Below are 11347 nucleotides of genomic sequence, written 5' to 3'. Positions count from 1 at the left end.
GTAAATTGGGAATTTAAGCAATGAAAATTGAAGAAATCACACAATAGTAATTTCAAACTACCATGACTTTGAAAATTAAATTTTATATTTTTATGAGAGTATAGATGTCCTAATCTTAAAATTGCAGATTATTAAATACTAGAGGCCCGGTGCATGAAATTCATGCATGGGTATGGTCCCTAGACCTGCCCTGCAATCAGCGCCCCCTGCCACCACCCACCAAAGTTCCCCATTCGCCATCGGGTGATTGGGGCCTTTGGGCTGGGGGCAGCTCCTGTGTTGAGCATCTGCCCCATGGTGGTCAGTGTGCATCATAGCAACTGGTTGTTCCATGGTCAATTTGCATATTACCCTTTTATTATATAGGATTACACTTCTATTTTTATGTACTGGTACTCAATTAATTATAATATCCTTATTTTAAATAAATTTCATTGCTATATTTCCTAGGAAATTGAATGAAGAAAATTGCAATATATATATATAATCCATTTTAAAACAATGCATGCTGTAGGCTGCTTTATGATCTCACTGAATTAGAATCTAATAAAATAAGACCAGTATTTTTGGACACATCTAAGTTCATACCATTTTGTCCTATATATTTGAACTTTTAAAATAATTGATTGCTTTTCTTTAACTTTTAACTGAAAATTAAACTCAAGTTTGAATAATTGCTGAAATATAAGCTTTAAAGTTTAGGATTTTATTGAATCTGGGCAAGATTGAGATGTAATTAAAATAATAAATGAAACAGTAGGAGATTTTGATATGAACAAAGAAAATATATTGTTCCTTAGAGGCCTGAAGGAAGTGGTAATTCTCTTTTCTAAGTGACTAAGTACTGTTGAGGATGAGAATAGATTTTTGGATAGAGCTGAACTTAGTCATTTGGAAAAAAATAAAATAACATGGCATAGTAAGACTGTTGCCAGAGCATTAGCAATTCCTCCATTGCTAGTGGCAGTGGGGTTCTTGGGGTACCGCTAGAATAAGAATTTCTGGAGGCCCCCACGAGAGGATGAGATTTGGTAAAAGGCTTTATTTTTTTGGAGTTACATCCCTCAGTTTGCAAAGTCCTGTTGTCTTTAAACCAGCCCTGAGAAATGTGCTGCTGGGGTTTAGTAGAGGTAAAAGCAGGGCCAGTGTCCAGAGTTTTCGTTCCATGGTGAAGCCGGGTCTGATGAAACATCAGGCTAAAGTACATTAGTCCCTTGTGTTGGTCCCACATGGCCGTGGGCCAGGTGCGTCTTTACAGAGCATATGAGCCCTGAAAGCCAGGAGTCAGGAGCAAACAGCAAGAGAGAAAGCTCCTTTGTTCAGGAGCTTAAATATAAAATCTTTCCAAGTTTGCAGGGGCCATGCCTTCTCTGGCCGCTGACTCACTCACAGGTGTGACTGAGAAGAAAGCATCTTCCCAAATATCCAAACATTACTGGGCATGCGTCTGTTGTCCAGTTCCTTCCCCCATTGATCTGTGGGAAATAGACCTGGAGAGTGGTAACCTGAAGCTTTCTAGCAAAGCTGTACAAATGGCAGGCCCATAGTGTTTGGCCTTCCCCCTCTTTCTTTTCTGTTATTTAATAACCAGGTGATTGCAACAGTATCAAGACTAGGCAAGCTACACAGAGATGATGTGATCCTAAGAGAGATCATTTACACTATAGTTGTGACTGTTTCTTCCTGATATTTTTATCAGTGGTTGGCAAAATAAGAGGATTAATAACAGAATATGAACTTAAGGTATTTAGAACACTGCACCTTTCTACTAATATTACTATATTTTTATGATTCAACATTACCACATTCATCAAATGCAAAATTTGATTCCTAACATACAAAACATTAGCACCTATCCACTTAAGTACTTGCTTTGCTAATACCTTTCTCTGTTAACATCTATTTATTTTGGAATGCAGAGGATCATTTTGCAACATAAGCGCTTTTACAATTCCACCTTAGAGAAATTTTGAGAAAGAGCACATTTACATAGCCTAAGAGATGTGTACGTCTAAAAGAAGGTCACACATTGAGTTAAATCTTGCTGCACTATTTGGTTCAAAGGGAATTTTCCAGAAGCTTAAGTATATGCACAATACTAATGAAGAGAGGGGGGAAAATGAAGTGCATATGATCAGCTATGTGGAAAAGAAAATTAGTCACTTCCTAGAGGGAGTGAGCCCCTTCATTTCATGTTTCTAAGCTGTGCTTACATCACATCTGCAGGTTTTTAAGACTAGAATTTCTTACTGAATGGATAGTCCATTATTAGTGGGAAAATGTCCCTCTCCCCCTTTTAAAAATTAATAGACTGTATCTCATGGAGCAGCTTTAGGTTTACAGAAACATTGAACAGAACATACAGAGTTCTTAGGCACAATCTGTCTCTTCACATCCCTATTATTGACAACCGATTGGTATGGTACATTCCTTACTATTGATGAAACAATATTGATAATTATTAACTAAAGTCCACAGTTTATGTTAGAATTTCTTCCAGTGTTATATAGCTCTGTGAATTTTGCTATTTATCAATTATTGTTTTATAAAAATAGCTTCGCTTCCCTAAAAATCTGCTGTACTCCACCAATTCATCCCTCCCTCTTCTGTGCCAATCCAAACCCTGATGATCACTTACTTTTCAGCTCTCTCTATAGTTTGATAAAAAATGCCCCCTTTATGAATGCTATTTTGCCTTCAGTTTAAATACTACAGATATACTATGTAGCAAGTTTAAGCAGGCACATGTACATGGAAGTGGAACCCATATGTTTTCCATACAAAACAACCCACTGTGTGGACATCTAAAAAAAATGGACTCAGGTCTGGCATACATGAAGTAGGAGCTAGAAAATAAAAATTTCCATATCTTGGAAATATTGAGGTATCCAGAATTGAAGGTAAAGAAAGGTTTCCTGTAATTCCATTAAACTGTTATGACATGTACCAGGCAGTGCACCTAAATAAAAAAGAAACCTTGTTAAAAGTAACTTTCTGAATTGTGAAGGTAGTGACTAGTGCTTATCATTTCTCTCTTCTGGAGACCACAAGCCTGATCATCTGATATTTATTTACAAAAAAAATTTCAAGGTAGTGTTTAAATTGAAATGTTATAAAGACAAAGGAATGTCTCATTGAAAATGACTAAACCTGTAATTCTAAATATAAATTTATTATTGACCTATACCAGTGATGGCGAACCTTTTGAGCTTGTCGTGTCAGCATTTTGAAAAACCCTAACTTAACTCTGGTGCCGTGTCACATATAGAAATTTTTTGATCTTTGCAACCATAGTAAAACAAAGATTTATATTTTTGATATTTATTTTATATATTTAAATGCCATTTAACAAAGAAAAATAAACCAAAAAAATGAGTTCGCGTGTCACCTCTGACACGCGTGTCATAGGTTCGCCATCACTGACCTATACAGATATCTTAACACAATTATGTAAAACAGATGATATGTTGTGGGTTTCTGACATGCTTTTGCATTTCTGTCCTCCCTAAGAAAAATGTTGAAAACTTTACAACAGATGATGGCTAAGAGAAGTATTGCTGTATTGGTTAGAGCTTCAAGCTGCTATTTAGTTTTTCAAGATTCTCAGGTTTTGTTCTGCATTTGCTGTGTAATTCTGTTCTCGATCTTGGTTCAGAGCTGGAATATTGCTTGCTTATATCGAGGCCTTTATTACCAGAACATACATTATTTACATATGGCCCCCATGGAGGTGATTTGGATGTTCCTCTTCACTGCTTCTAAAGCCACAGCGAGCTTCTGGCAGGTGTTTCTTTCAGCTACTCATTATACACACTTTAGTCCTCTCAGGTGACTTAGGTATTTCCTATGACTTTCAGTGAATCCCGGATTGTCTGCTGACGTTTATCTCCAGAGTGCTAGACCTGTACCCTTGTAGGTGTCCTGACAAGGCAAAAACCTTGCACCTTAGCTAACAACATGATGCTTCCCTGTGTTTGTGTGGAAGCTCGCATTTGCTCCTGTTTGGAAGTGTGGCTCCTACTATCCCAGTTCAAGTGAAATGGTGGATAGAGAAGCTGTAGTAAAGTAAACATTATGCAGTCAACTCAGGATAGTGCACTGACTGGGAGCATTTGCATATGAAAGATTCCAGCCCTTGAGCTTTCTGTGTCAGCTGCCATACATTCTGGCATGCTAGCTCTCATTGCCTCTGAGGATACAATAATATGGAGAATGGAAACCAAATCTGAATACTAATATACTAGAGTTATTTGGGGGAAAGAGTAGCTTTAAAATGCCTCTGTGTTGGGCAACATTAAATGAGGTATATGTAAATCTTATTTTGATCTTGCTTAAAAAAAATCTGAAGTATGGAAATTTCATAAACCATAGTGCCAAATTTGCCTCTCTCTAAGATACTCAGCCAAAGGCCTGACACTACACTGCAATGAGCAAAATAACAAAACGTTAGACGAAGCCTTGTTTTTATTTTATTCCTGATTTGAGAATAGAAATTCTTTTGTGAGACTCAATATTTAAAGTTATTTAATTCAGTTGAGTGATTTGGGGGAGGGGGGCTGAGAATCAACAAAGATGAGCATTTTTCTTTAAAAAAAGCAATGGTAACTCAATAATAATAATAACAACTATAAATATAATAATACACATAACAAAAATAATATACCAGCTTTTAATGAGTGCCAGGCTCTTTTTGTAAGAAAACTTTTTTTTTTTCTTCATTGATTTTAAAGAGAGAGGAAGGGAGAGGGATAGAGAGACGAAACATCGATGAGAAAGAGAAACATCATCGATCAGCTGCTTCCTGCATTCCCCTACTGGGGATTGAGCCCGCAACCTGGGCATCTGCCTTGACCTAGAAACCAGGACCAGGAATCAAACCAGCAACCTCCTGGTGCCTAGGACTACACTTAACCACTGAGCCACACAAGCCGGACTGCCAGGTTCTTCCTTTTCTACTTCATTTAGTTCTCACAGGATCCCTCTGAAGCATGTTATATTCATCTCCATTTTAAAACAGAGGAGCCTAAGACTTTGAAATGTTAAGTCTTTTGTCCAAAAGCAGGTGGTTACAAAATGATAGAGCCAAACAAAAACCCAAGTCCTTGTTACTCCAAATTTGATTATCTTAATCTTTTTAATAAGCTAGATATAATGATAATATTTTTAAATGCCAAATTTATATAAGAAATTTACATAAGTGACTTAGGATCATCAGTTAGTAAAAATATATGCTTTATGTCATTTCATGTACTCTTAAAGATATAAAAATATATTTAGAAAGATACTTATAATTTATTATATGTAAATATTAATACATAATATTTGGACATTTATATTCTATAATGAGTATTAAAACATTTCCTTCCCTCTTTTTTATTATAAAATCATGTTAGTCAATTCATAAGATTTCAAAAGGCAGAACTGTACTAAGAAGAACATTTTAAAAAATATTTTTATTGATTTTGACAGAGGAAGGGAGAAGGAGAGAGAGAGAAAAACATTGATGTGAGAATGGAACATCAATTTGCTGCCTCCTGCATGCCCTCTTCCGTGGATTAATCCCATAATCCAGGCATGTGTATTGACTGGGAATTAAACTTGCAATCTTTTGATGCATGACATGCTGCCCAACCAACTGAGACACACTGGTCAGGGCAAGAAGAACATTTTAATCATTGAATCATTCTACCTAGTAGTTTTCAATGCAGTTTGCTGAATTTCTTTACAAGTTTGTACTCATAAAGGTGCATGCACCCCATAAATATATAATATTCTATTTATTATCTTTTACCTAAGTAGAATCATACCTAATTTTCCATTTAATATTATATCATGAGTCTTACATAAACATTACAAGATGAATCAAAACTATAATAAAATATTATTTGTGATACGTTATATTAAGTATTTCCTGCTCTGCTAGATTATGTTTCCAAAACAACATACTTAATCATAAAATGTTAGAAGACTCTCTTCTAAAACCAGAAGCAAGATAAGGATAACACCTCTCACAATACAAAATGTATTTTGGAAAGGAAGAAATTAAACAGCCATTATTAATATGACAATCTACCTACAATGTCCAAGGGAAGACAATGGAAAGATTCTAGAATTAATGACAGGTCAACTGCATATTATGTTCAAATTTTAAATGGAAAATTTATTGCAAAAAATTATAGAGAGTATGTTAGAATAACTTACTTATAACTACCATTAAACCTGTTAAATACCAAAGTGTAAGTCTGAGAATTGCATTGGACTTGTACAATTATATACTCTAATAGAGCACAAAAATTAACTAAAATAAGAAAAAAATTGGGTACAATTTCATGTTAGTGAATGGGAAAATTTAGTATTTTAAAATGACGATTCTAACAAATATAATCTATATATTCCATACAATTGGAATCAAAATGAAAAAGAAACCATTAGGGAATTTAATGAATAAAATGGCAAGTTCACATGTATGCGTAATGGTGATCTCTTCAATAAAATTGTGTTGGTGAAAATTGTTATATATTTGAAAGAAATATATTCCTACTGTACATTGCATTAACCAAGAATTTAAGGTAGAGAAAATTTTCATAATCTTAAGAATAATTTTTATAATTCTAAAAAGTAGGATAAAATATATAGGAGCTGTAAGGAAAATGGCTAAGATATTTTACCTTAAAAAGAGGTCTGTATTCCAAAATAAACTAAAACTCCATTCATAAGGCAAGTAGCAGATTCAGGAATATGTCTGCAGCATATGCATTAGGCCAAATGTTTGTATTTAGAATAAAAACCTCCTCAAAGGTATAAGGAAAAGACAAACTAAAAAATAGAATATGAGACAATGACATAAATTGGCAGGTTACAGTATTTAAAAGTGATTAGTCATACTACTTACTAATAAACATATCTTTAAATAAATATGGATTTTTACTTACCAATTAGAACTATTAAATTGATAACATCAAGTGTTAGTGAGGGAGTGAAATAACATATACTTTCATTCTCATTTGTAGATAGTACAAATTTGTTAATGAATTTGATAAAGCAGTATATTATTGTATATCAGCACTATATTTGTATGCCCTTTAATCACCATTTCTATTTCTATGAATCTATTTTGCAAAACTACATGTATATGAGCATTAAAATGCATGTATATAATTATTGAAGCTTTGCTTCATTCTTTTAAAAATAAAACAAGAGAACACCTACCCATCAATGATGAGTTCAATAAATTTTATATAACTACTAGGGGCCCGGTGAACGAAATTCGTGCACTGTGTGTGTGTGTGTGTGTGTGTGTGTGTGTGTGTGTAGTGTCCCTCAGCCCAGCATGCCCCCTCTCACATACTGGGAGCCCTCAGGCGTTGACCCCTATCACCCTCCAATCGCAGGATCGGCCCCTTGCCCAGGCCTGACGCCTCTGCCAGAGGCATCAGGCCTGGGCAGGGGACCCTCATTTCTCCCCATCACTGGTTCTGCCCCCAGCCCAGGCCTGATGCCTCGGCCAGAGGCGTAGACCCCCATCACCCTCCGATCGCCTGATCGGCCCCTTGCCCAGGCCTGACGCCTCCGCCAGAGGTGTCAGGCTTGGACAGGGGACCCCCATCTCCCCCTGATCACTGGCTCTGGCCCCCGCCCAGGCCTGAGGCCTCTGGCCCAGGAATCATGCCTGGGCAGGGGACCCCCATCTCCCTCTGATCGCTGGCTCCACCCCCTGCCCAAGCCTGACGCCTCTGACCCAGGATTCAGGCCTGGGCAAGGGGACCATCATATCCCCCCAATCCCCGGCTCCGCCCCCCACCCAGGCCTGATGCCTCGGCCAGAGGAGTTGACCCTCATCACCCTCTGATCACCAGTAACCGGATCGGCCCCTTGACCAGGCCTGAGGCCTCTGGCAGAGGTGTCAGGCCTGGGCAGGGGACCCCCAGCTCCCCGCAGTTGCAGGCTCCGCCCCTGCCCAGGCCTAATGCCTCTGGCCTAGGCGTCCGGCTCGGGCAGCAGGGACCAGCAGCTGCAGCGGCCCCGCGATCGTGGGCTTCACTTTAGGCCCAGGCAAGGGACCCCTAGCTCCCGGGACTGCCAGCTTCGACCGTGCCCAGCTCCCATCGCTGGCTCCACCCCTACTTCCTGCTATCACTGGCCAGGGCGGCAAAGGCGCCTGATTCTCCGATCATGGCTGGGGGGCAGGGCCAAGGCGGTCCCAGGGCCGCCTTGGCCCTCCCCCCCAGCTCTTAGCTCCCCCCTGGGTTTCCAATCACTGTCAGTGGCAGGGGGCTTCTTCCTGCTTTCCCTTTCGCCTCCCTGCATTTTGCCTACATATGCAAATTAACCACCATCTTGTTGGCAGTTAACTGCCAATCTTAGTTGGCAGTTAACTGCCAATCTTAGTTGGCAGTTAATTTGCATATAGCCCTGATTAGCCAATGAAAAGGGTATCGTCGTACGCCAATTACCATTTTTCTCTTTTATTAGATTGGATAGTATGCAGTACTGTGCAGCTGTTAAGAAAGGATAAATCAACTCAAATGAATTGATATAGAAAATCTTGAAAATGTTAAAATTTAGTAGTGATTATAGGGCAATACATAACAGGGTGCCATTTGCTTTTAAGGTGTGTATGTATAAATATCTATTCCTAAATTCATAAGAAAGTGGACTCTGAGTGCATACTGTACTGTATACTGGTTGGCTGACTCTATCAGTCCTATAAACTCTCCAGTCATATGTTTTAGCATTGGTTGGGTTTTTGTTCCAAGGGTGAGCCTTTTATGATGTAAGTCGAACGACTGTGTAATTTATGATCCAAACTTGGATATGTTTCGGAGTGAATGGGCACACTATTAATAATTATGCATAATAAAAGGCACAAACCATATCTCTCCCAGCAAACCTCACTACTGTTCCAGCCATTCGTGATATATGATCTCTATAATTTATTCCAGTCAGTGAATTCTATTCTTTCTCCACCATTTGTTTGGATACATGCATCTAATCTAAAAAGAGTCAATTACAAAAACAAGACTTTTGTAGATACTACTACTTAAAAAGCAAATAAAACAAAACACAGGTTGGCTGAGTTGGTGGGAGCATCGTCCTGTATACCAAATGGTTGTGGGTTCGATTCTGGGTTAGGACACTTACCTATATTGGGGATTTTATCCTGGCCTGGGAGCATATGGGAGGCAACGGATGGTTCTCTCTCTCTTTAAAATCAACAAACATATCCTCAGGTGAGAGTTTTTTGTTTTTTTTTTAAACCCCTTTCTCTGAACGTTGAATATACATTTTCCCATATATATGGCAACAGGGAGTTTGGATTCCCTGCAGCTATTTTGAGAGCACTAAGAAAACACCTAGAGCTGTGTGTGCCCTGAATTTTGCGGATGCTGTGGCAGACCATAGAAACAAGTAAATCAAAACATTTTTTGGAGGCACTTAAATCATACCTCACTTGAAAGTAGTTTCAGAATAGTATCATACTTTTTTCAGTTACATTAAAAAGTTTCCTGTTTTGATCAATTAGAGTTGGTTTTCTGTCTTCTCAACACATAGTACTAAGAAATACACACTCAGAATCATGGTCAGTGATGGTAACCTCTCCTTGGTGTTTGGAAGTGGAAAATACATAGAGGCACAATAAGTTTATATTTTTTCATGTTCCATCTATGTTTTTAATATTTTTAATATTATTACCCTTTATAAAATAAATGGCAAATAAATACTCTTTAAGACTTTTATATGATAGATTAAGGATTAAAACGATATATTTTGATTTTGTGTTTTGCAAATTAGGAAAAAATTACATATTACTGTATCTCTTTGAAGAATTCCTTTCTATTTTGAAATACCTTTAATAGAAACTTTATTTTCTTTCTTTGGCTTTCAATTACTGAGTTATTTTAGGTTATATTATTTTAATACTTTTTTAGCCAATTATGTTTATGATCTATAATATCTATCTGATGTTAATGCTCAGTATTATTTTTTATTTTACTTTATTTATTAAAAGACATTGGGTAAATTTTTATTGAGCCTTTTAGTTTACAGCATGAGGTAAAAGGAAAATGAGTTTTCCTTGACCCGTCTTTTACACAGCTGTAGTAAAATATTTTAAACTTCAGAAATGTATAGCGGATTACATTTCTTAAAAGTTTGGGGAGAAAGAAACAAGTTCTAACATAACTCCTTGAATTTTCCAGTTGACTCTTCCCTTACAACAGTAACTAGCTATCTTTAGTTACATAAGTTTCTTCAAGGCCATTGCTGATGTCTTTAGAACTGAAGCATTGTTATTTCAATCAATACCCACTAATTCCACTTCAAAAATGAGTTTTGCATTTAGTGGAATTTTGGCGTCAGGCTGACCTTTCTCTCTCCATAAGCCCATTCTGGCTCAATCTCCAGTTTTTCTCCTTTACTCAGAGTCATGAGCGCTTCATCCCATCCTCTGATGACTGCCTATTCCAACCTTAGAGCTTAAAGGCTTGGCATTCTTCTTTCAACTCGTTTGAATATTGGCATCAAAAACTGTGCCATCTTGTAGTATCTCTGTATACCAGCAGTGAGCAACATCTTCCTTTTGGGGGAAGTTGGTTTAAACCCCATCCCCTTTTAAGGACAGATTTTGTATGTTGGTGGATCCTCATCCAGAGTCTCTTCAGACTTGGTTTCTTTGGGTTTATCTTCATTAAGCTTCACATTTTTCATCTGCTCGGACACTACTTATACTTGGAATATCCTTGACACACTTTCAAAGAGATGGTTATAGATTGTACCCAAATGGTCCCTGTTAGCTACGTTGGCCACATTTTTAATGTTTCCTAATAACAGGTTTTGCAAGAAACCGTGGCCCTGTAAGAACTTGAGTGTCCTTCTTGGGTAGCTGCTCACTGTACTGCTGCTTCATGGTCCAGGCCTGTGGCATGCCATCTTCCCTGCTGTGCAGCTTGACTCTCATTTTTAAAATCTATATTTCATATTGTAAAGTATGATTCATTTCTACTGACTGCACTACATCTTTAAATCATGTTTTTCAAAAGTAATTCATCTATTGTCTTGAAGTATACTCTATATAAACTTGTTACCTTTACATGAAATATAAAACTTGAATTAGTATATTTCTTTTAGTCATGCTTTTTTAAAAATATACTGAATCTTGTGCCATTCATTGTCAGGAAAAAAAAAAAGAATAGTCTTCTAAACGCTTATTTAAAGCTTAAAATATTCTCTGTGTAGGTTTGAATTATATTTTGTCTTCAAATTTATAAATAATAAAATATAGCAAGGTAATATTTATTGTATACTATATCCTGACAAATGGTTACACAAGTCATAATCATCTTATAAA

The 11347-nt window shown here is 37.2% G+C and overlaps 1 pseudogene; it reads right to left on the bottom strand.

Annotated features, from left to right (window-relative positions):
• Window positions 1–10294: 10294 nt before the first annotated feature.
• LOC132220134 (peptidyl-prolyl cis-trans isomerase FKBP3-like) lies at window positions 10295–10957 on the bottom strand (annotated as a pseudogene).
• Between the last annotated feature and the right edge of the window lie 390 nt (window positions 10958–11347).

Source organism: Myotis daubentonii, chromosome 17, assembly GCF_963259705.1.
Source record: "Myotis daubentonii chromosome 17, mMyoDau2.1, whole genome shotgun sequence".
Classification (NCBI taxonomy): Eukaryota; Metazoa; Chordata; class Mammalia; order Chiroptera; family Vespertilionidae; genus Myotis; species Myotis daubentonii.
This window is presented reverse-complemented; position numbering and strand designations above follow the sequence as displayed.